Source organism: Thamnophis sirtalis, unplaced genomic scaffold, assembly GCF_051295495.1.
Source record: "Thamnophis sirtalis isolate CommonGarterSnake01/CBP01778 unplaced genomic scaffold, rThaSir2_p1.2 scaffold_2, whole genome shotgun sequence".
Lineage (NCBI taxonomy): Eukaryota > Metazoa > Chordata > Lepidosauria > Squamata > Natricidae > Thamnophis > Thamnophis sirtalis.
The window spans coordinates 48,323,804-48,349,833 of record NW_028261382.1 but is presented as its reverse complement, the minus strand read 5'-3'; the positions used below and the strand labels follow the sequence as shown (position 1 = coordinate 48,349,833).

General features: G+C 45.8%; 1 protein-coding gene across 1 annotated transcript in view; it reads left to right on the top strand.

Annotated features, from left to right (window-relative positions):
- Positions 1-26,030, top strand: part of ARHGEF2 (Rho/Rac guanine nucleotide exchange factor 2) — a 162,810-nt gene continuing 136,780 nt past the window's right edge. The window contains exon 1 of the mRNA XM_087705352.1: positions 1-113. The gene's annotated coding sequence lies outside the window, so the exon portion shown is untranslated. The remainder of the gene's footprint in view (positions 114-26,030) is intronic.

Below are 26,030 nucleotides of genomic sequence, written 5' to 3'. Positions count from 1 at the left end.
GCGGGAGGAGGAGGAAGGAGGCAGCCTCGCTCGCTCGCTCCCTCCGCCGAGGCTCCCGGGGCTCCGCCGCGCTTGGAAGGCGCCTCCTGGGCAAAGTGGAAAGCCGGGCGAAGGTAAGGCGGGCTGGGCTGCTCCGCGGAGGGGAAGCCGCCGGTGGGCTGGAGGGCTTTGCAGCCGGAGAGCCTCGGGGCGAGGAGGCTTGGAAGCCCCGGCTCTCGCTCCGGAGACGGTTGCAAGCGGGCAAGGCGTTGTGCCTGGAGTCCCTGAGCATGGACAGAGTTCCCTTTTCCACAACAGAGCCGGAATGACAGAGTTGGAAGGGACCCTAGAGGTCTTCTAGTCCAACCCCCGAGTCCTTAGGGAATGGCAAGATGTTAAAAAATAGGCTATGGATAGCTTTTATGCACCGCCTCCTCTGAGCATGCACAGAGTGCTTTCCCCCTTTGACTTTGAGTGCAGGCCGTCCTCGACTTACAACGGTCCGTTTAGCGACGGTTCAAAGTTCCGACGGCATTGAATAATGTGGCTTAGGACTGGGTTTTTTCACATTTACAACTGTCATATGATCAAAATCCAGATGCTTGGCAACTAGTTCATACTTACACCCGTCGCTGTGTGTCCCGAGGTTGCATGATCCCCTTTTGCGACCTCCTGACAAAACCGTATGGGGGAAGCCCGATTCACTTAACAACCAGATTACTAACTGACCAACTGGAAGGATTCGCTTAACAACCGTGGCAAAAAAAAGGCCGTTAAAAACGGGGACAAAGCTCTCTTTTGAAAAGGCCTCGCTTAATGACAGAACCTTTGGGCTCAATTGCGGTCACAAGTCGAGAACTGGCCATAGTTGTGGAGGAGAAAGTGACATTGGAGGATTAGACCAAACATGGTGTGGTGGTGTTTTTTTTTTCTTCCTGCAGGAACTTCCTGGATCTGAGATAGTTGCAGTGTTTATATTTTTTTCTGTATTTGTTGTTTTTTTCCCTTAGTTTTATCCCAAATTTGAGATGATAGGAAGCCTGTGTGGAGGTTTGAGAACGGAAACGAGTTGGCAGGCGGCTGGAGTTAATCGGTTTCTTCCCGTCTTCCAAATTGGGCTTGAATTTATGGGGTCAGGTGTGTGTTACGTGTGAAGTTATTTAGAGGGTTAAACCACAAAGCCCATTGTGCTCAGCCGACATAATTGCATGGGTGGAGGTGGGAGAGGCAGCATCGGAAGTGGTGGGACTGAAGAACGGTGCGGAAGGATTCTTAGTTTTGAACCCATAAAAAGCCTGTTTTCACATAATCTACACATCACAATCTATTTTAAGCTTTTATTTTATTATAATAATGTACGCAATCCACCGTCCATTCAACAGTGTGTCGTCTGGGTACAAATATTTTGCACACTAACAATTCAGATTTACAATCCTATTCATTATTTTATCCATTCCGGTTTAATGCCAATATTTTAAATATCTAATCCTATAACAAACCTCTTTTTACTTTTTATTTAGCTCTATGAATTGTATTAATTCCATTCATGCATTTTTACACAGCTGATTTTACTTTTTATATTTATTCCTTAACCATCGATAAAATGATCCCCATATAAGATAATAATCATTGTTCTTTCTCTTTAATTGCTAGTTTTAATCGACTCATTTCTGTACATTCTAAATATTTTCCTAATCACATTCTCCTCTGTGGGAATCCCTTTGCTTTTCCAATTTTGTGCAAATACAATTCTAGCTAGCTGTCCGTTTTTATTTTATTATAATAATATAAGCAATCCACCGTCCATTCAACAGTGTGTCTCCTGGGTACAAATATTTTGCGCAATTACAATTCAAATTTACAATCCTATTCATTATTTTATCCATTCTGGTTTAACACCAATATTTGAAATATCTAATCCTATAACAAACCTCTTTTTACTTTTTATTTAGCTCTATGAATTGTGTTAATTCTGTTCATGCATTTTTACACAGCTGATTTTACTATTTATTCTCTAACCATCGATAAAATGATTCCCATATAATATAATAGTTTGTTCTTTCTCTTTAATTGTCATTGTTAACCTATTCATTTCTGCACATTCTAATATTTTCCTAGTCTCCTCTGTGGGAATCTCTTCGCTTTTCCAATTTTGTGCCAATACAATTCTAGCTGCTGTTATAACATGAATAATCAAATATACGTTTTCTTTACTATAACACAATGTTTCTCAACCTTGGCAACTTGAAGATGTCCGGACTTCAACTCCCAGAATTCCCCAGCCAGCTGCTGTTATAACATGAATAATCAAATATACGTTTTCTTTACTATAACACAGTGTTTCTCAACCTTGGCAACTTGAAGATGTCCGGACTTCAACTCCCAGAATTCCCCAGCCAGCTGGCTGGGGAATTCTGGGAGTTGAAGTCCGGACATCTTCAAGTTGCCAAGGTTGAGAAACACTGCTATAACATCACAATCTTATTTCATCACAATCTACTACATCACAAAAACAAGTGGCTGCATGGTTTTATTACAGACTGAGCCGAGACAGTATCAACATTGTGATTTAATACAGGTATTGAACCCCAAGTGAGCCTGAAATTTAGGTTACTAAGTGAGACATTTGTTAAGTGGCTTTTGTCCCATTTTTTACGACCTTTCTTTCCACCGGGTAGTTAATGGAACCGCTGCAGTTGTTAAGTGAGTCACACGGTTCTTAAATGAATTTGGCTCCCCCCTCCCATTGATGACGTTACTGGTCAGAAGGTCGCAAAAGAGGATTGCGTAACCCCGGGACCCTGCGACCGTCATAACTATGAATCTATCGCCAAGCTTCTGAATGTTGATTGCATGTTCATGGGATGCTGCCAAGGTCGTAAGTGTGAAAAACGGTTGCAAGTCCCTTTTTTCAGCGTGGTCGTAACTTTGAATGGTCACTAAGTGAGTTGTTGTAAGTCGAGGACTATCTGCATACTGCTAAATTTGCTATGGATTGATAAGTCACTTTTTTTCAGTGCCGTCGTAACTTTGAACAGGTCACTAAATGAACTGTTGTAAGTGAAGGGCTACCTGTACTCACTCAGTTATTCAATGAATTGTGCAAATCCCACCTGTTGGTTGAAGAAGTAAGTTGTGTAAAATGGTTGTGATGGTGCTGACTTTTATAGTCTTTGGCCAGGAGTTCAGCTCTTGGCTGTGCAGATCGGAGCCTCCTCCAGGGTGGCCCCCAAACTAGAGAATATTTTCTTTCTCTCTCTCTCTCCCTCCATCCTTCTCTCCCTCTCTCCCTCTGTTGCCACTCCCTTTTCTCCCTCTTTTCCTGCTTTCTCTCTCCTTCTCTCCTCCACTTTCTCTCTCCCTCTCTCCTTGTCTCTCCCCTTTCTCCTCTCCCTATCTGTCTCTCCCTCTATCCCCCCTCTCCCTTCTCTCTCTCTCCTCATCTCTCTCTCCCTTTCCTTCTTTCTCCCTCTTCCTCTCTCCCTCTCTTCTTGTCTCTCTTCCCCTTTCTCTCTCCTTTCTCTTTCTCCCTTTCTCCTCTCCCTTAGCCTCCCTCTCCCTTCTCTCTCTCCCTCTCTCCTCTCCTTATCTTTCTCTCCCTTTCCCTCTTTTTCCGCTTTCTCTCTCTCACCCTCTGCTGCTCTTTCTCTTTCCCTCTCTCCTTGTCTGGTCCCTTCTCTCTCTCCATCTCTCCTCTCCTTATCTTTCTCTCCCTTTCCCTCTTTTCCTGCTTTCTCTCTCTCCCTCTGCTCCTCTTTCTCTCTCCCTCTTTCTTCCCCTTTCTCTCCCTGTCTCCTTTTCTCCTTCTCTCTCTCCCCCTCTTTCTCCCTCCCTCTCTCCTGTCCCTCTCCCTTTCCCTCTTTCCTCACTTTCTCCCTCTCTCCTCCTCCTCTTTCTCTTTCCCTCTCCCTTTGTCTCTCCTCCTCCTCTCTCTCCTATTTCTCTCTCTCCCTTTTTCCTCTCCCGATCTGTCTCTCCCTTTCTGTCTCTCCCTCTGTCCTCTCCTTATCTCTCTCTTTCCCTCTTTTCCCTCTTTCTCTCCATCTCCCTCTCTTCCCTTTCCTCTCTCCTTGTCTCTCTTCCCCTTTTTTCTCTCCTTTCTCTCTCTCCCTTTCTTCTCTCTCTGTCTCTCCCTCTGTCCCCCATCTCTTCTCCCTCTCTCCCTCTCTCCTCTCCTTATCTTTCTCTCCCTTTCCCTCTTTTCCTGCTTTCTCTCTCTCCCTCTGCTCCTCTTTCTCTCTCCCTCTCTCCTTGTCTCTCGTCCCTTCTCTCTCCATCTCTCCTCTCCTTATCTCTTACCCTTTCCCTCTTTTCCTGCTTTCCCTCTCCCTCCCTCCCCCTTTCTTCCCTTCTCTCTCTCCCTCTCTCCTTTTCTCTTTCTCTCCCTCTCTTTCCCTCTTTCCTCGCTTTCTCTCTGTCTTCCTCCTCTTTCTCTTTCGCTCTCTCCTTGTCTCTCCTTCTCCTCTCTCCTTTCTCTCTCTCCCTTTTTACCTCTCCCTATCTGTTTCTCCCTCTGTCCCCCCTCTCCCTTCTCTCTCTCTCCTCTCCTTATCTCTCTCTCTCCCTTTCCCTCTTTTCCCTCTTTCTGTTGCTCTCTCTTTCTTTCTCTCTCCCTCTCTCCTTGTCCCTCTCCCCCTTTCTCTCCGTCTCTCTTCTCCCTCTCTCTTTCCCTCTTTTTCTGCTTTCTCTCTCCCTCTCTCCTTTTTCTCTCTCCCTCTCTCCTTGTTTCTCTTTTTCCCTTTCTCCTCTCCCTATCTGTCTCTCCCTCTGCCCCCCTCTCCCTTCTCTCTTGCCCTCTCTCCTCTCATCTCTCTCTTCCTCTGCTCCTCTTTCTCTCTCCCTCTCTCTCTTCCCCTTTCTATCTCTCTGTCCCTCCTCTCCTTATCTCCCTCTCCCCTCTCTCTGTCTCTCTTAATCTGTCTCTCTCTGTCTTGTCTGATCTTCATTCTTTTGCAGGCTCTTAACTGTACATTTTAATTGTTAATTGTTTTGATGACTAGCTTTAGGTTTTAATTTGAATTTTGTTTTATTTTGAGAGGCCACTTGGAGGTTAACAGTGTCCTCAGGGTCACCTTAGTGGTGCAAATGAGTGTGGAAGGGCCCATTTATCTGAGGACACAAATAAACCTCCAAGTGGCCTCAACGACCCTCTAAAAGGATGCAAATGACCAGATGTCTGCAACGTGGATCAATCCTTCCCTTCCCCACCATCCAGCCAGAGCTGAAGAAGCTTCTTGGATGAGAAGCGAAATGTCTTCCAGGAAAAAAACCAGAAAGTCCAATTGCCTCTTGGGAAAAAAAAGCACATTTGGGACAATCGGGACCTGGATGGCTTAGAATATTCTTTATTGGCTAAGTATAATCGGACACACAAGGAATTTGTCTCTGGTGCAGAAGCTCACAACGTACATATAAACAACAAGTAATGGGTCACATTCACAGTTACAATCATTAATCGTACGTTACAAACAACAATTGATAAATCATAAGAAACTAATAGGAGAAGATCGTAGGAAAAAAAATGAGAAGATGAGAAATGAGACAGTGCTGTGGGACTTACCGAGGTGGTGCAGTGGTTAAATGCAGCACTGCAGGCTACTTCAGCTGACTGCAGTTTAGCAGTTCGGCTGTTCAAATCCCACTAGGCTCAAGGTTGACTCAGCCTTCCATCCTTCCGAGGTGGGTAAAATGAGGACCCGGATTGTTGTTGGGGGCAATATGTTGACTCTGTAAACCGCTTAGAGAGGGCTGAAAGCCCTATGAAGCGGTATATAAGTCTAACTGCTTACCGTATTTTTCGGAGTATAAGACGCTCCGAAGTATAAGACGCACCTGGTTTTTGGGGAGGAAAACAAGTGCTCCGGCCCTATGGAATGATCTCCCTATTGAGATCCGGACCTTTACTACCCTTCCGGCCTTCCGCAAAGCGACTAAGACCTGGCTGTTCCGGCAGGCCTGGGGCTGTTGATTTTGTCCAGCCCCATCCTAAGTTATGAATGTTGTGGACCTTTTAATGTTGCTTTGGTTTTTTTGTATGTTTCCCCTTCCCTTTTTTTACTTGTAAGCCGCCCTGAGTGGGCGGCATACAAGCTAAATAAATAAATAAATAAATAAGTGGAAAAAAATCTGCTTCTGCCTCCCAGCAATTTGCCTCCTTGCAACAAACAGACGAGATACACTCTTTGTAGTGTTACATTTCAGACTATACCTGTACAGATGCTGTTAAAATTGATATGGCTTTTTGGAAGTCTACGTTATTCTCTGCTATTTAAAAGAAGATACAGGAGCATTGGGCCTCTCTTCAGATCGAGCATTTATTTTAAAAAGCTTCTTCATTTCGTTAAGCTGTCTAGAGCAATAATAAAGCAGTCTTTAAGAAATAAGTCTAATAATTTGAACATTCTATAGGCCAGTGTTTCCCAACCTTGGCAACTTGAAGATGTCCGGACTTCAACTCCCAGAATTCCCCAGCCAGCGAATGCTGGCTGGGGGATTCTGGGAGTTGAAGTCCGGACATCTTCAAGTTGCCAAGGTTGGGAAACACTGCTATAGGCATTTGTACTTATTGACTTACCTCCTTGCAGCAAACAGCCTGATTAGCAGAAGAAAAAAAAAAATCTCCCTCTGCCTCCCAGTTTCACTTTCAGTTTCAGCAGGGGCCTCCCTCTCATCAGCTGTTTCAGGCTGCCGGGATTGCTATGGCCTATTGCAGCCTCCGTAAGCCCCATTTTCCCCGTTTGCTGCAAGGAGGTAAATTGCTGGGAGGCAGAGGCCAAAGGGGGGGCGGGACGATGGGTGGGTGTGGCTACATTCAGTGTATAAGACGCACCCAAATTTTCACCCTCTTTTTTTTGGGCGGGGGGAAGTTGCATCTTATACTCCGAAAAATACGGTAGTTGTTCAACAGAGTGATGGCACAGGGGGGGAAAAACTATATGTCTGTTGTTTTGGCGTGCAATGACCTATGGTGCCATCCCGAGGGGAGGAGTTGAAACAGTTTACGTCCAGGATGAAAGGGGTCTGTAGATATTTTCTCAGCCCCCTTTCTGATCCGTGCGATGGACAAGTCCTCTTTCTATTGGAAGGCAGGCTGGTTGCAATTGCTTTTTCTGCAGTCCTAATTATCCGTCTGCACCTCTCTGGTTGCAATGCCAAACCAGACAGTGATATAGAGGAGCAAACGAGATATTCAATAATTCCTCTGTAGAAAATTAGGGGGGTTCAGCCTTAAGTGACTCCAGGGAAGCGTGCGAGGAACCCCAAAGAACCAAGGGCAGAGTTGAATCTCCCAGGAAGTTGTTCTCACTTATCTCTTGGCTCTGCTCTTGCTGATTCCACTTTTCCTTCCCTCCCTCCCACTTGGAAGTCGAGAGATTCTTGCTGAAGTGAGATTTCTCTTGCTGCATTTTTCTTTTCTGACATCGATGTGTGATGAATTGTTTTTTTTCTTTTCACTTTTTTTTTTATTGTTAAATGTCTTGCAACACAGCTTGGCCACCCCTTATAAAGTCTTGCGGGAGGGAGTTGAAGGCTCCGGAGGGCGAAAAACGGCCCTACAGCCAAACCGGAACGCCATTCCTGAATTTTTTCGCACTCCGGGAAGCTCCAGAGAAACCTTCTGGAGCCTGGGGAGGGTGAAAAAAAGCACACCAAAAGCAGGGAGGGAAGTGCTGGGGTGACCCGCAAAGCATTATGGGTGTAGGCAGGCCCGCGCACGCCCCCCTCTGCGCTTCCCCCGCTTTTGGCACGCGATCCAAAAATGGTTAGCCATCACTGGGCGAGTGTAATCAAAACCATCGCTTCGGGGATGGGGTGCTGGGTGCAATTGGAGGGGTAACCAGGTTTAGAGAGCATCCCCCCCCAAAAAAAATAATGGGGATCAAAAAAGGGTATCACATAACTTTGGGGGACACTGCGACCGTCATAAATAGGATCCAGTTGTCTGGATTTTGATCACGCAACCATGGGGATGCTGATAAGGTCATAACTGAAGAATGGCCTCGAGTCAATTTTTTCAGTGCTTTGTAACTTTGGACTGTCACTAAGTGAACTGTGATAAGTCGAGGACTACCTGTATTTAAATAAAAAAATTAAAAAAGTTGAATAGGGCATGATATTAATGGGCCCACGGATGCTGCCACTACCGCATTGCCAAGTCTTGTAAAGATGTGGCCCAGATGCTGGTTTGTCCCTACCAGACTCCCATGCTCAGACTCCAGCTAAGCTGCCAAAGATGCTTTGGGGAGATTTTGGCACATTCTGGCTTAGTTCTAGGATTTAGATTTTAGATTTTAAATGATTTTACATTTTAGATTTAGATTTTAGAGTAAAGTAGAATGGAATGGAATAGGGGTAGGATAGAATGGAATGGAACAGATTTTCTGTTCTGGTAGATTTAGATTTTAGATGATTTTACATTTAGATTTAGATTTTAAAGTAGAATGGGATAGAACAGATTTTCTGTTCTGTTAGATTTTAGATGATTTTACATTTTAGATGATTTTACATTTTAGATGATTTTACATTTTAGATTTAGATTTTAGAGTAAAGTAGAATGGAATGGAATAGGGATAGGATAGAATGGAATAGAACAGATTTTCTGTTCCGTTGGATTTAGATTTTAGATGATTTTAGATTTTAGATGGTTTTAAATTTAGATTTAGATTTTAGAGTAAAGTAGAGGGATAGGATAGAATGGAATAGAACAGATTTTCTGTTCCGTTGGATTTAGATTTTAGATGATTTTAGATTTTAGATGGTTTTAAATTTAGATTTAGATTTTAGAGTAAAGTAGAGGGATAGGATAGAATGGAATGGAACAGATTTTCTGTTCTGTTAGATTTAGATTTTAGATGATTTTAGATTTAGATTTTAGAGTAAAGTAGAATGGAATGGAATAGGGATAGGATAGAATGGAATAGATCAGATTAGGAACAGAACAGAACTGAAACAGAAAAGAACAGAATAGAAACTATATGAGCCGAGGTGGCGCAGTGGTTAAATGCAGCACTGCAGGCTACTTCAGCTGACTGCAGTTCTGCAGTTCGGCTGTTCAAATCTCACCGGCTCAGGGTTGACTCAGCCTCCCATCCTTCCGAGGTGGGTGAAATGAGGACCCGGATTGTGGTTGGGGGCAATATGCTGGCTGGGGGATTCTGGGAGTTGAAGTCCACAGGACTTAAAGTCGCCAAGGTTGAGAAACACTGACCTAATGCAACCTTTGTGTGTGTGTGTGTGTGTGTGTGAGAGCGAGAGAGATTGAATAGGTGAACACCTGGTTCTCTGATGGAGTATAATGGTCAGGAAGCATGGCTTGCTCCCTCCCCAAATCTTAATAAATTCAGAGCTTCCCGGCCCGAACTGAGGGTGACGGGGGAAGATCGGTGTGCTTGTCAAAATCATATTTTGAATCAAATGTTCCATCCATGACCATTCCCTGTCCTCCAAACTACATCCACTGAAATAGCCTTGTATGGTTTTATTAATTCTGTTTCGTGGACCAAGCATTCTTTTTGGCTGATGCGATCCATGCATCAGACTAAACATGAGCAATGGTTTACAGACAGTGCCTCGGTTTCACAACGTTTAGATACAGATACAGATGAACAGAGTTGGAAGGGACCTTGTAGGTCATCTAGTCCAACCCCCTGCCCAAGCAGGAAACCTTACACCATTTCTGACAGATGGCAGTCCAGTCTCTTCTTGAAAGCCTTCAGTGATGAAGCTCCCACAACTTTTTGAAGGCAATTTCTCTTCCATGGGTTGATGGTTCTCCGTGTCAGGAAATTCCTCTTGTTTCCAGGTTGAATCTCTCCTTGGTCAGTTTCCATCCAATCTTCCTTGTCTGGACTTTGGGTGCCTTGGAGAATAGCTTGACTCCCTTCCTCCTCTCTGGGGCAGCCCTCAAATATTGGAAGATGCTCTCTTGTCTCCCCTGGTCCTTCCCTAGACTAGCCAGGCCCAGTTCCTGCAACCATTCATCATATGTTTTAGTCTCCAATCCCTGCATCCCAACAGAATAACAGAGTTGGGAAGGACCCTGGAGGTCATCTAGTCCAACTCCCCCCCCTGCCCAAGTAGGAAACCTTACACCCTTTCTAACAGAGGGCAGTCCAGTCTCTTCTTGAAAGCTCCCACAACTTCTGAAGGCAACTTCTGTTTCATTGGTTGGAAGGGACCTTGTAGGTCATCTAGTCCAACCCCCAAACAGAGTTGGAAGGGACCTTGTAGGTCATCTAGTCCAACTTCCCTCCCAAGGAGGAGACCCTACACCCTTTCTAACAGAGGGCAGTCCAGTCTCTTCTTGAAAGCTCCCACAACTTCTGAAGGCAACTTCTGTTCCATGGTTTAATTGTTCTCATTCTCAGGAAATTCCTCCTTATTTCCAGGTTGAATTTCTCCTTGGTCGGTTTCCATCCATTCTTCCTTGTCTGGCCTTCATGGAAAATAGCTTGACCCCCTTCCTCCTCTCTGTGGCAGCCTCTCAAATATTGGAAGATGCTCTCCTGTCTCCCTTGGTCCTTCTCTTCCCTCGACTAGCCAGGCCCAGTTCTTGCAACCGTTCATCGTCTGTTTGAGCCTCCAGTCCCTTCATCATCCTAGATTCAGATTAACAGAGTCGGAAGGGACCTTGCAAGTCATCTAGTCCAACCCCCCTCCCCATGCAGGAGACCTTACACCATTTCTGACAGAGGGCAGTCCAGTCTCTTCTTGAAAGCCTCCAGTGATGAAGCTCCCACAACTTCTGTTCCATGGGTTGATGGTTCTCCCTCCTCAGGAAATTCCTCCTTATTTCCAGGTTGAATCTCTCCTTGGTCAGTTTCCATCCATTGTATCTTGTCTGGCCTTTGGGTGCTTTGGAAAATAGCTTGACCCCCCTCCTCTCTCTGGCAGCCCCCCAAATATTGGAATACCGCTGTCCTGTCTCCCTGTCTTCACTGGACTAGCCAGGCCCAGTTCCTGCAACCGTTCGTGATAAACCATGATTTAGAAACCAGTGTGGCTCTCGCCATAAAAGCTGCCACCCATATTGTGAGCAGGGTGGTGGTGGTGGCAGTTGAGGATCTGAAGGATTTGGGGAGCAAGGAGTCAGGCCAGGCCAGGCAGAGCCTCCAGCTTTGGGCTGAAAGCTGTGAGATCTTTGGCTCCCTTCCCTGTGGGGAGCCATAAGCCAATGGTTTATGGCTTCGTGGAGACCCAGCCAATGGTGGCTTGTGTAAAGAACCATGATATGGGAAGCCAGCAATGAGCAAAAAAGAATCTGGATTATAATTTACTGTTGCTGTTGTTAGAAAACATGACATATTAATGTTCTGTATTAAAGGAATGACCGCTCTCAGTAGAATAATTTGTGGCTCCAAAAATAGGAAAAAATAGGGAAATAGATTAAGACTATTACTTGTGGATAATTACCCAAATGAAATGTGTAACATGTAAAGTTAAATTTGAGGATATATGTTATTAACAGCAAAATAATAGATGGAAATAATATGTTAAAAGGTGATTACGTGGAGAGGCAAATAATGGTGTTGTCAATATATTAAGGAGAAATTAAAATTAAGCGGGAGATTATGGATATGAAAATAAGATGACTGAAATGTAAAATGGAAATAAGGACATATAAAGTGTATAGAACAGTGTTTCTCAACCTTGGCAACTTGAAGATGTCCAGACTTCAACTCCCAGAATTCCCCAGCCAGCATTCGCTGGCTGGGGAATTCTGGGAGTTGAAGTCCGGACATCTTCAAGTTGCCAAGGTTGAGAAACACTGGTATAGAAGATGTAAAGTGGGAGCTGGGGGGGAACCTGGACAGCCGTTTGTTTATAAAGAAGTTTCAATATGTAATAAAAAAATAAACTTTGTTTGAAAAAAAAAAAGATCTAGACAGCTATGAGGAAAGAATAAATATTTATTCCTAAAAGCAATAGAGTTTGCCTTTAAGGGCAGCCTGCCGAGAACAACAGCAGGATTTTATAGTGTGAGCTTCTCCGGGATGTGAAAATGTTTATGTGCTGATTCTAGGGTGACACTTAAGGGGTGTGTGTGTGTGTGTTTATTCTTGTGAACTTGCAGTTCCTAGTTTAATTAACGCTGTTTGTGTGTTTGCAGACCTTATCCTTTGATATGCAGATTAGGTAATTTATTTTTTGGGGGGGGGTGTTGAGGAAATTCACAGTGGGTCAGACAGAATTCAGAAAATATTAGACTGCGCAGAGATGGACAGCTTGACTTTAAAAATAAAGGACACAGAATATTACTTAACATGGAAATGGAGCTTACAAGTGGTTAGAGATAAGAAGTAGAAATTAGATGAGGAAAGATTATTGGTGCTGTGTATGAATTCAATGTAAAGGCGGTTTATAATTATAAATATGCTCCTATGATTAGAATTGCAGGTAGGCTAATATAAAGAGAAATTCTAGTTGAAATTATTCCGTTACACTATTATTATCGTTATTAATATCTCTGTATTATATTAATATAATATATCAAGGGACACCGTGGCTCAGTGGTTGAGCTTGTTGATCAGAAAGGTGGGCAGTTGGCCGGTTCGAATCCCCAGCGCCGCGTAACGGAGTGAGCTCCCGTTGCTTGTCCCAGCTTCTGCCAACCTAGCAGTTCGAAAGCACGTAAAAAAATGCAAGTAGGAAAATAGGAACCACCTTTGGTGGGAAGGGAACAGCGTTCCGGGCACCTTCAGGGGAGTTGAGTCATGCCAGCCACATGACCATGGAGACGTCTTCGGACAGCGCTGGCTCTCCGGCTTTGAAACGGAGATGAGCAGCGCCCCCTAGAGTCGGGAACGGCTAGCACAGATGTGAGAGGGGAACCTTTAAAGGAAATTTGCTAACTAGTTAATTCACTTTAGTTTATAGCTTGACTGTCAGTTGTCTAGCGGAGATGATGATTCTCGCGCCATGGTGCATTCGTTTCACGTTTTAAGGGAAGACGAAAAGGAAAATATAAAGAATAAAATATGTTTGGATTATGAAACTTCTCTCATCCCGAATCACGGGTTTGCCTTGGAGTGATTTGGACGCAGCCGTTCTCTCTCCACACCCTTTTTGGTTGCTTTGGACTAAACTGTGAATCTGTTTGTGGACTTGTCAGAATAAAAGCTTCAGGGTTGCTTAGAGCCGAAGAATTCCTGATTGGAGAATCCGCTCACTCGCACCCAGATTAAGGAGACCTTGGAGATCCAGAGATTCTCCAATGGCCAGAGAAGGAAGAATGGATGGAAACCGACCAAGAAGAAATTCAACCTGGAAATAAGGAGGAATTTCCTGACAGGAGAGCAATCAACCCATGGAACAGAAGTTGCCTTCGGAAGTTGTGGGAGCTTCATCCTTGGAGGCTTTCAAGAAGAGACTGGACTGCCCTCTGTCAGAAATGATGTAGGGTCTCCTGCATGGGCAGGGGGGGGGTTGGACTAGATGACCTGCAAGGTCCCTTCCGACTCTGTTAATGTGAATCTATCTAAGATGATCAAAAGCCTGGAGACTAAAATACGATGAACGGTTGCAGGAACTGGGCCTGGCCAGTCTAGGAAGAGAAGGACCAGGGGAGACAGGAGAGCATCTTCCAATATTTGAGGGGCTGCCCCAGAGAGGAGGAAGGGGGTCAAGCTATTTTCCAAAGCACCTGAAGGTAAGACAGGAGAGATTCTGTCCGAGGAATGATTCAAGGAGAGATTCAACATGGAAATAAGGAGGAATTTTCTGACAGGGAGAGCAATCAACCCATGGAACAGACGTTGCCTTCGGAAGTTGTGAGAGCTTCATCCCTGGAGGCTTTCAAGAAGAGACTGGACTGCCATCTGGTGTAGGGTCTCCTGCATGGGCAGGGGGGGGGTTTAGACTAGATGACCTACAAGGTCCCTTCCAACTCTGTTAATCTGAATCTATCTAAGATGATCAAAGGCCTGGAGACTAAAACATATGATGAATGGTTGCAGGAACTGGGCCTGGCTGGTCTAGGGAAGAGAAGGACCAGGGGAGACAAGAGAGCCTCTTCCAATATTTGAGGGGCTGCCACAGAGCGGAGGAAGGGGGTCAAGCTATTCTCCAAAGCACCAGAGAGGGAATAATGGATGGAAACTGATCAAGAAGAGAATCAACCTGGAAATAAGGAGGAATTTTCTGACAGAATAATCGACCCATGGGACAGAAGTTGCCTTTGGAAGTTGTGGGAGTTTCATCCCTGGAAGCTTTGAAGAAGAGACTGGACTGCCATCTGTCAGAAAGGGTGCAAGGTCTCTTGCTTGGGCAGGGGGTTGGACTAGATGACCTCTAAGGTCCCTTCCAACTCTGTTAATCTGAATCCAAATCAGCAGCCGGCCATCGGCCTTGCTCAGGCTTGGCCCCATGGCATCTGCAGCTCCCCCAGACTGTCCCAAAGGTGCTTTTGTAAAGAAATTTTTCGGTTCCTTTTTTCCCCCCCTTGAAAACATTTTTTCTTTGATTCTCATCCAAGAAGCTGCTTCATTTCAGCGAACTGAAGGAGCTCCTGGGATGAGAAGTGAAATGTTTTCAAAGGAAAAATGAAACCCAAGGAAGTCCAGTTGCCTTTTGAAAGTTGCCTACCATCAATCAATCAATCAATCAATCAATCAATCAATCAGATAGAGCTGGAAGGGACCTTGGAGGTCTTCTAGTCCAACCCACTCCTCAAGCTGGAAATCCTATAGCACTTCAGACAGGGGGTTGTCCAATATTTTCTTTAAAACCTCCATGGATGGAAGCACCCACAACCTCTGGTGGCAAGCTGTTCCACTGGTCAATTGTTCTGACTGCCAGGAAGTTTCTCCTTAATTCCAGGTTGCTTCTCTCCTTGGTTAGTTTCCATCCCTTGCTTCTTGTCCTGCCCTTCTGGTGCTTTGGAGAATAGTCTGACCCCCATTTCTTTGTGGCAGCCCCTCAAATCCTGGAACACTGCTATCATGTTCTCCCCTAGTCCTTCTTTTCTCTAGATTAGCCAGACCCAACTGTAGAATAACAGGGTTATTCTAAATGTAGAATAGCGGAGTTGGAGGGGACCTCAAAGGTCTTCTTGTCCAACCCCCTTTGCTCAAGCAGGAGACCCTTGCAGAAAAACAGAGTTGGGAGGGACCTCAGAGGTCTTCTAGTCCAGCCCCCTTTGCTCAAGCAAGAGATCCATACTGAATAACAGAGTTGAAAGGGACCTTGGAGGTCTTCTAGTCCAGCCCCCTTGCTCAAGCAGGAGATCCTTACAGAATAACAGAGTTGGAAGGGACCTTGGAGGTCTTCTAGTCCAGCCCCCTTGCTCAAGCAGGAGATCCTTACAGAATAACAGAGTTGGAAGGGATCTCAGAGGTCTTCTAGTCCAACCCATTTGCTCAAGCAGGAGATCCTTACAGAATAACAGAGTTGGAAGGGACCCTGGAGATCTTCTAGTCCAGCCCCCTTGCTCAAGCAGGAGATACTTACAGAATAACAGAGTTGGAAGGGACCTTGGAGGTCTTCTAGTCCAGCCCCATTGCTCAAGCAGGAGATCTTTACAGAATAACAGAGCTGGAAGGGACCTTGGAGGTCTTCTAGTCCAACCCATTTGCTCAAGCAGGAGATCCTTACAGAATAACAGAGTTGGAAGGGACCTTGAAGGTCTTCTAGTCCAGCCCCTTGCTCAAGCAGGAGATCCTTACAGAATAACAGAGTTGGGACCTCAGAGGTCTTCTAGTCCAACCCATTTGCTCAAGCAGGAGATCCTTACAGAATAACAGAGTTGGAAGGGACCTCAGAGGTCTTCTAGTCCAACCCATTTGCTCAAGCAGGAGATCCTTACAGAATAACAGAGTTGGAAGGGACCTTGAAGGTCTTCTAGTCCAGCCCCTTGCTCAAGCAGGAGATCCTTACAGAATAACAGAGTTGGGACCTCAGAGGTCTTCTAGTCCAACCCATTTGCTCAAGCAGGAGATCCTTACAGAATAACAGAGTTGGAAGGGACCTCAGAGGTCTTCTAGTCCAACCCATTTGCTCAAGCAGGAGATCTTTACAGAATAACAGAGTTGGAAGGTACCCTGGAGGTCTTCTAGTCCACCCCCCTTGCTCAAGCAGGAGATCCTTACAGAATAACAGAGTTGGAAGGGATCTCAGAGGTCTTCTAGTCCAACCCATTTGCTCAAGCAGGAGATCCTTACAGAATAACAGAGTTGGAAGGGACCTCGGAGGTCTTCTAGTCCAGCCCCATTGCTCAAGCAGGAGATCTTTACAGAATAACAGAGTTGGAAGGGACCTTGGAGGTCTTCTAGTCCAGCCCCCTTCCTCAAGCAGGAGATCCTTACAGAATAACAGAGTTGGAAGGGACCTTGGAGGTCTTCTAGTCCAGCCCCATTGCTCAAGCAGGAGATCTTTACAGAATAACAGAGCTGAAAGGGACCTTGGAGGTCTTCTAGTCCAGCCCCCTTGCTCAAGCAGGAGACCCTAGACCGGTGATTGCTAACCTCTTGGTCATCACGTGCCGAAAGTGCATGCTTGCGCGACAGCGCGCTTGCCCACACCCACAATGCAGTGCATGTGCAACATGCCCCCTGCGCATAAGCACACGACTCCCCCCGCGCCCACCACATCTGGCGGCAAGTTGCCCCGCTGGTCAATTGTTCGCTGTCAGGAAATTTCTCCTGAATTCCAATTGTAATGACCGGCATGATTGAGTATCTCCATAGAGCAGTGTTTCTCAACCTTGGCGACTTTAAGTCCTGTGGACTTCAACTCCCAGAATTCCCCAGCCAGCTATGCTGGCTGGGGAATTCTGGCAGTTGAAGTCCACAGGACTTAAAGTCGCCAAGGTTGAGAAACACTGCCATACAGGATCTGATAGACTGCTTTTGAACAGGGAGGCGTTGGGAGGGGAGGGGACTGATTATGCCCGACCGCCAGCAAGGAGGTTTGGCCGGAGGAGCAAATGCCAAATCCAAGAGGCCAAGAAAGGACAGGTTGACCTTTGAGCATTTCCCTGGCTGCCAGCTCATCTTCTGCAGCCACTTATTATTTTTTTTATTGCAGCTGCTGGCGATAGTTTTATTTTGTTTGCGCAAAACTTTCTGGGTGGAGTTGTAAAGGCTCCCCACACCTCCTTTTAGTGCAGGGAGAGGCTGCCCGAGTTGTGCGGAGGGGTGGGGGGGTGGCTGAGAGGCCACAACTCACACAACATGACAGAGGCCAAGCTGTTTTGTGCTTGCAAAAACCCCTGATCTTTCTTTCAGGTCACTATTTTATCTCCAATATTTTTTTTTAAATAGGTAGTCCTCAATTTAGGACCCCCATTGAGCCTCACAATTGATAGAAAGAGAAGGAGAGAGGGTAGGAAGGGGAAGAAGAAGAGAGGAGGAGAAGAGAAGAGAGGGAAGGAGAGAGAAGGAAGAAAGAGGGAAGGAGAGGAAGGCTGGAAGGGATACAAAGAGAAGGAGAGAGGATACGAAAGGAAGAGAGGAGGAGAGGAGAAAAGAGGGAAGGAGAGGGAAGGAAGAAAGAGAAGGAGAGAGGGCAGGAAGGGGAAGAAGAAGAGAGAAGAGGAAAGGAGAGGGAAGGAAGAAAGAGGGAAGGAGAAGTAAAAAGAAAGGAAAGGAAGGCTGGAAGGGATAGAAAGAGAAGGAGAGAGGGGGAAGGGGAAGAGGAGAGGAGAACAGAGGGAAGGAGATGGAAGGAAGACAGAAGGCGAGAGCGCAGGAAGGGGAAGAAGAAGAGAGGAGAAGAGAGGAAAGGGAAGAAAGAGGAAAGGAGAGGAAGGGGGAAGGGATAGAAAGAGAAGGAGGGCAGGAAGGGGAAGAAGAAGAGAGGAGGAGAGGAGAGGAAAGGAGGGAAGAAAGAGGAAAGGAGAGGAAGGAGGGAAGGGATAGAAGGAGAGGGAGAAGGTAGGAGGGGGAAGAGAAAGAGAGGAGTAGGGGAGACGTAAGGGAAGAAGGAAAGGGGAAGGAGAGGAGGAAGGAAGTAGAGAAGGGAGGGAGGGTGAAAAGAAAAGGAAAAAAATAGGGTGGTGACAATGCAAAATAGATGTAATTTTTGGTAAGAAAAGCAACTAATATATATTTTAATCCTTTATATGAAAAAATAAATATGCGAAAGTGATAAAGATAAACAAGGACAAGAACTATGTGAATGTACCCTTGTAGCTATATATAAGAGAATAAACAATAAAAACTTATTTAAAATAATAAGGTATGAAGTCCAAAATTTGTGAAGCGAGTCTTGCCCCCCCCTTTTACGACACTTCTCGCCACGTTCGTAAAGCGAATCGCCGCCGTTCTTCAATTAGCGACGTGCTTGTTAAGCCAATCTGACTTCCCCCTTTGTGACTGTGCTCATCAGAAAGGTCGCAAAAGGGGGATCGCGGGACTCCGGGGACGTTACCGCCGTCATAAGTGCAAGTCAGTGGCCAAGCGTCCGAAGGTAAATCCCCTGACCCTGGGGATGCCACGATGGGTCATAAGGGCGAAAAAGGATCATAAGGTCACTTTCCCCAGTGCCGTCATAACTTCGAACACTCTCTAAGGGAACTGTTGTAAGTCGAGGACTGCCTGAATGGTAAGCCACCCAGAGTTACCCGGGGGTAGGAGCAGTGGACAGCGAAAGGGTATATAAATCTAAGGGCTTTTTGCTATTATATGTATAATATAGGGAGCCAGTTTGGTAGAAGGGCAGAATAAAAATGCTTTTAAATAGATTTCCTCAGCCCAGGAAGTAGGATTGGACCGCAACTCCCACAACCCATGCTGGCTAGAAATTCAGGCATTGATGGTGGGTGGGAAAAGTTTCTTTTAAATAAATAAGGGCGGAAGCCGGACTTAGTAGAAATTCCTCCCCCCCAACATATTGCTCCATAATATCCCCCAATTAAAATTCTTCCATCAGTGGGAGAAAAGAGAGCTGCTTCCTGGGGATGCTACTCACATTTTGTACGTGCTCAGGAAAAAACGTGGTTTATTAGTATATAATAAGCTAGCCGACAACCCGAGTATTTATTTATAGGGGGGGGGGGGAATGTCCGAACCCAACCAGAGATTGGTATTCAGCAGGTTCTGACCAGTTCTAGAAAACCGGTAGCGAAATTTTGAGTAGTTTGAAGAATCGGCAAGTGCCACCTCTGGCTGGCCGTGCCCCCATCTATTCTCTGCTTCCCGAGTCCCAGCTGATCGGGAGGGAATGGGGATTTTGCAGTATTCTTCCTCTGCCATGCCCACCAAGCCACGCCCACAGAACTGGTAGTAAAAAAAAATATTGGATCCCACTACTGGACCAAACTTCGTTTCTAATGTTGGATTCTCCCCCTTACCAGAGGGAGCTGCCTTGTGGAGTACTGTGAAGCCGCTACCATGGCAACTCCGCTGCGCTGTACAGTAGAAGCCATTTTATGGCAGTATGGTAGAAGCCATTTTAAGGCACAACAGGCTGTACCATAACAGAACACAGACTCCAAGAGGTGTTAGGAGTGTTTTACCCCCACAGTATTCTTCTCCAGAGAGTAAGACATCTGTGTACCAAGTTTGGTTGAAATTGCCCAAGGCATTCCAGAGTTATGCTGGAACACACACACTCACACACAAACACACACACACACACACACACACACACACACAAACAAACATAGAATAGAATAGAAAGAATAGAATAGAACAGAATTACGACCCTTTTTCACACTTATGACTGTTGCAGCATTCTCATGGTCTTGTGATTGACATTTGGATGCTTGACAACTGACTCACAATTATGACGGGCGCAGTGTCCCTGGGGTCACATGATCCCCTTTTGCAGCCTTCGGACCACCAGAGTCCATGGGGGAAACCGGATCCATTTAACAACCGGGCTACTAACTTATCAGCCATGGCGATTCGCTTAACAACCAAGGGTGCAGGAAAATGGGGCAAAACTCACTGGACCAATGTCTCCCTTGACAACAACAAAAATTGGGTTCAATTGTGATTGTAAGTTGAGGACTTTTTGTAGTCACTAAGTCTGGTTTAAGTGCATAGCTCCATGGATGAAGTTCCCACAACTTTTGTTCCATGGGTGGATTGTTCTCACTGTCAGAAAATGCCTCCTTATTTCCAGATTGAATCTCTCCTTTGAATTGAATTGAATTGAATTTATTATATTTCTATGCCGCCCTTTTCCCAGAAGGGACTCAGGGCGGCTCACAACCCAAGTCAGGGGGGGGGGGGGATAGGGGATACAAATAAGGAAAAAAAGACATATACAAACAATACCACAATTTTAAAAACAACTCAACAGGCACACCATTCGAGCGGGGACAGGAACTCAGCAGCCCCAGGCCTGCCGGAACAGCCAGGTCTTAACGGCTTTGCGGAAAGCCTGGTGGGTGGTGAGGGTCCGGATCTCCACGGGGAGATCGTTCCAGAGGGCTGGAGCAGCCACAGAGAAGGCCCTCCTCCGGGTGGTCACCAGTCGGCATTGGCCAGTGGATGGAATTCGGAGGAGGCCTAGTCTGTGGGATCTAATCGGTCTATTGGAGGTAATTGGCAGCAGGCGGTCTCTCAAGTTGGTCAGTTTCCATCCATTCTTCCTTCTCTGGCCTTCGGGTGCTTTGGAGAATAGCTTGACCCCTTCCTCTCTGTGGCAGCCTCACAGATATTGGAAGATGCTCTCCTGTCTCCCCTGGTCCTTCTCTTCCTTAGACTAGCCAGGCCCAGTTCCTGCAACTGTCCATCATATGTTTTAGTCTCCAGGACTTTGATCATCTTAGATACTGGTAAATTCAGATTAACAGAGTTGGAAGGGACCTTGTAGGTCATCTTGTCCAACCCCACTTCTGAGCAGGAGAACCCTACACCAGATGGCCGTCCAGTCTCTTCTTGAAAGCCTCCAGGGATGAAGCTCCCACAATTTCTGTTCTATGGGTTAATTGTTCTCCCTGTCAGGAAATTCCTCCTTATTTCCAGGTTGAATCTCTCCTTGGTCAGTTTCCATCCATTCTTCCTTGTCTGGCTTTCAGTGGCTTTGGAGAACAGCTTGACCGCCTTCCTCCTCTCTGTGGCAGCCCCTCAAATATTGGAAGATGCTCTCCTGTCTCCCCTGGTCCTTCTCTTCCCTAGACTAGCCAGGCCCAGTTCCTGCAAGTGTTCATTGTATGTTTTAGCCTCCAGTCCCCTCATCATCCTGATTGCTCTTCTCTGCACTCTTTGTAGAATCTCAACCTCTTTTGTATAGTGTGGTGACCAAAACTGGATGAGGTACTCTAGGTGTGGCCTTACTAGGGCTTTATAGAGTGATACTAGTGATCTACATGTGATCTTGATTGTATCCCTCTGTTAATGCAGTTTAGGATTGCATTGGCTTTTTTGGCTGCTGGCTCCTATTTAGCTGGTTGTCCACTAAGACTCAAAGATCCCCCTCACAGTCACTGCTATTAAGCCTGGTTTCACCCAGTCTCTATATGTGCACTTTTGGTTTTTCTTGCCTAAGTGTAGGAGTTTACTTTTCTGTACACTGAATTTCATTTTGTTAGAGAGGGCCCAGGGTTCAAGTCTGTAGGAAGTTCTGTGAATCCACCCACTAGGCCTTTGTTCCATAAAGAGCCTCCACGTGGTGCTCGGAATCATGACTTCTGAACTTCTATGAACCGAGGAATGTGATAAGTTTCCCTTCATAGAATCTTAGGGCTGGAAGGGACTTCAGAGGTCATCTAGGCCAACCTCTTTCCCAAGGCAGGAATCCTGATATCATCCCAGTCAAGTGGTTCTCTAGTCTCTTTTTTGGGGGTGGGGGGGGAACCTCCAGTGGTGGAGAAGCAGCCCCAACTCCAGGAGGCAAGCCGTTCCACTGATTAATTGTTCTCACTGTCAGGAAAGTTCTCAAACAACCAGAATAGAGCTGGAAGGGACCTTGGAGGTCTTCTAATCCTTAGCTTAGCTTAGCACAAGACCCAGGATGCGGTGTTCCCCAGGATTCTAACTTAAAGGCAATTTAATTTCTACTAAAGGAATGAAATTGAAAGAGGATCAGGTGAAACAGAATAGAACTGGAAGGGACCTTGGAGGTCTTCTAGCCCAACCCCCTGCTTAGGCAGGAAACTCTATATCAGTTCAGACAAATGGCTGTCCAGTCTCTTCTTAAAAATCTCCAGGGATGGAGCACCCACAACTTCTGGTGGCAAGCTGTTCCACTGGTTAATTGTCCTCACTGTTGGGAAGTTTCTCCTTAATTCCAGGTTGCTTCTCTCCTTGGTTAGTTTCCACCCATTGTTTCTTACGTGGCCCGACAAAACCACGCTCGTCAAAATTGCGGTGATAAAATCGCGGCACTAAAGCAGCGACGTCATCACCGCGCGTCATAACCGCCGCGACAGCGCGGCAACAGAAGGGTGCTTTAAAACGGCGCCACGGCAGAAAGCCGACTTCAGTTAAGGTAAGGGTTAGGATTAGGTTTAGGGGTTTGTTTTAGGGTTTGTTTTAGGGTTAGGTTTAGCGTTAAGTTTAGGGTTAGGTTTAGGGTTAGGTTTAGGGTACTGAGTGCTTGGGAATGCGCGAATTTGCCCTCTGCGATTATGTCATCGCAGTAGGGTCGCGTTTTTCCTTAGCGCTTAGAACGGCGCGAATTAGTCTTCGCGCTTATGTCTCCGCGGATAAGGGCTTCGCGGATTTGTGATGGAACCGTTTCTTGTTGTGGCTTCTGGTGCTTTGGAGAATAAGTTGGCCCTCCTCTTTGTGGCAGCCCCTCAACTGCTAGAATAGGTTGGATCTCCAACCACTTGCTGTGTGTGTGTGTTTGTCATCCCCAAATGGCATTTTATTGGAGGAGTAGGAGTGTGTGTATATGTGTGTTAATTTGTCCCATTTTCCCCTTTCCATCTGCCCAGTTGGGCATGGCTGCTTTCCTCTGAGTGATGTTGTGAAAACTTTTCCAAAGTTCCCATGGAAACATTTCCTCTGTAAGATTTCAGATGACAATCCTTTTTTTCTCTCTCCACCCCCTCCCTCAGGTCCCCCACCCGGATCACGCATGGACTAATTTAGGAGAATGACACCGCCATGCAAAATGCTTACCTTGTCTCCCAGCTCCATTTTTAGACAACGTTCTCGCCAGGCAGCCCTGCCTTAGCCAGCTCTGCCCATTGGCTAAACCAGGGTGTAAACTTGGGTTGTTAAATAAGCCACAGCCAGCAGCGATGGCACAACGGTCTCTAAACTATAAACCCTGGTTTGCAAACTGCAATGCCTGCTTTTGTGCAGGCCAGGCCAAAATCAAATGAATGGTATTATGGGCTAGCAGGTTTTGAATAGAATAGAATAGAATTCAGAATAGAATAGAATAGAATACAATACAATACAATTTAGAAGAATTAAGAATATAATAGAATTCAGAATAGAATAGAATTTAGAATAGAATAGAATAGAATTTAGAATAGATTAGAATAGAATTTAGAATAGAATAGAATTTAGAATAGAATAGAATTTATAATAGAATAGAATTTAGAATAGAATAGAATTTAGAAGAATTAAGAATAGAATAGAATAGAATAGAATTCAGAATAGAATAGAATGGAATTTATAATAGAATAGAATTTATAATAGAATAGAATAGAATTTAGAATAGAATAGAATAGAATTTAGAATAGAATAGAATTTAGAATAGAATAGAATTTAGAATAGAATAGAATTTAGAATAGAATAGAATTCTTTATTGGCCAAGTGTGATTGGACCTGGCCTTAGGCATAGGTGGTCTAAAACAGTGGTCACCAACTGGGGGTCCATGAGAAAATTTTGGTGGTCTGCAGAAAAACGATTTGCATTTTTTATATTGCACTAAATCAGGGGTCCTCAGACTACGGCCCCTGGGACGGATACGTGCAATGAACGCTTGTGTTGCTACAGAGACTCTCCCCCTTCGAGGTCTTTTTGTATGCGTCAGAGGGAGGTAGAAATTCTGACTTGGGGTCTGCTTCAGCCTCCTGGTGGGGGGCTTTGGGCGAAGGCTGGAGGGAAACGCCGCTGGTGGCGAAGAGCTAGAGGGCCTCATTCCAGTGGGACTGCATCATGGCCTGGAACTGGCTGACCATCTCAACCCTCTGAGCCTCCAGGCGCCGGCATCTTGCCTTGCACTCCCGCAGGTCTTCCCTCTGCTTGGAAAGCCTATGCTCCTAGTCCTCAGTGAGGTGCTTCTGCTGAGTCTCCTTCTCGGCCAGATCCAATTTGAACTGAGCTATTTTGCCAACTCTTTCTCCTGGCGGCCTAGCTCCAGCAACTGCTTCCTGTTGGGGCCCTAAGGAGCCCGAGTGGGCTCAGGCGAGGAGTGGCTGGGAGGGGAAGGATGAGTAGTTGCATAACCATCTAGCCATGGCCACCCAGCCAATCATTAGGCAGATCATAGTGGTCCGCGGGATTTAAAATTATGAATTTAATGGTCCCTGAGGTCCGAAAGGTTGGGGACCCCTGGTCTAAAACACTCTTGGTCTTCGTCTCAGTCATCCTCCTCCCCAGTTAAATGGAAATTAAGCCGTTCAAAATAGTAGCAAGTTTGTGAGATAGCCAGAATTGAGAGGAGTTTGGGATTGTGCATAAAACTTCAATGATTTGAGAAGGGTGGACTTCATCTCGCATGCTGGGTGGGAAATTCTGAGAGTTGAAGTCCACCTATCTTAACAATTCACTGAGGTTTTGACGCACTGGCATAAACTATGCTTTACAAATCCGAGTATCTTGGATTCATGCAGCAGGCTAAACCACACAGTTCCAAACTACATTCCTGCTTAATTTAGCTTCATTCACTACCACTAATGACGTTGCCTAGTTGGCTAATGAAACGTCTGCAAGAAAACCACCAAGCTCAGAGAGCATCAAGGACTCTTCCTCTTCCTCCTCCTCCTCTTCTTCTTCTTCTTCTCCTTCTTCTCCTCCTCCTCCTCCTCTTCTTCTTCTCCTTCTCCTCCTCCCCCTCCTCCTCTCCTCCTCCTCCTCCTCCTCCTCCTCCTCCTTCTCCTCCTCCCCCTCCCCCTCCTCCCTCCTCCTCCTTCTCCTCCTGTCTACAAACACCTTTCACATCTATCACTGATTATGTTCCCTAGTTGGGCCATGAAACGTCTGCAAGAAAACCACCAAGCTCAGAGAGCACCAAAGACCCCACAGTCCTCCTCGTCCTCGTCCTCCTCGTCCTTGTCCTCCTCCTCCTCCTCCTCCTCCTCCTCCTCTCTGCAAACACCTCTCAGGTCTCCCACTGATGATGTTCCCTAGTTGGGCCATGAAACATCTGCAAGAAAACCACCAAGCTCAGAGAGCACCAAGGGACCCCACGGTTCAACCCTGTGCTACAGAGATTCTCCTTTATTGTTAGTCTCATTCCTTCTGAATTTTTTCTCTACTGTTGTATGGAGCTCACTTTAGTGTTGCTGTGATTCCGATGGTGGTTTTTTTTTTTTATTGAATGCTTTCCCCAGAATTGAAATTCACTTCTTGGTGTCATATTAAAGAGACCCAGGGAAACTTTGGGCATCATTGATCCAAGGCCCTAGCACATTTTACACTTGTACAATTCTTTGCTTGCATTGAATTGTGTTGAATTCTGGATGCTTTCTAGGGGGCTGAACAAAACTTACAGCTGTTGGAAGAAATGTTCATCTGGGTTCAGTTCCAAGAAGGGGGGGGGGACACTGGAAACATGGAGGCTGCTTGGAAAGATGGTTTAATGGTGGTGGGCAGGACCACATGGTTTGAGATCCTGGGCAAAAAAAAAAGGGGAAGAGATGCTGAAACTGCCTGGGTTTTATGCCCTCTCTAAGCTTTTGAATTTGAGCTTGTGTTCTGATTGGTTGTCAGACTCCCATGCAGGGGTAACTTTGTAGGTTGTGTTTTGAGTCCCAAACTTGGTTGAGCCTTGCTGGGTGATGGAATGAAGGGCAATTAAATGGCTCTGCCTGAGGGAGGGAGGTCTTTGTTATGTAGAATATATAATGGCTCAGGCCCTTAGTGGCCCATTGACAAAGGTGGGGGAGGGGTGTGTGTTTCTGCCTCCCTTTTAGGGGAAATATTCTGCCCTTTTTTAATATTTCCTAAAATATCTCATTTGCCTAGGAGATAGATTGGTA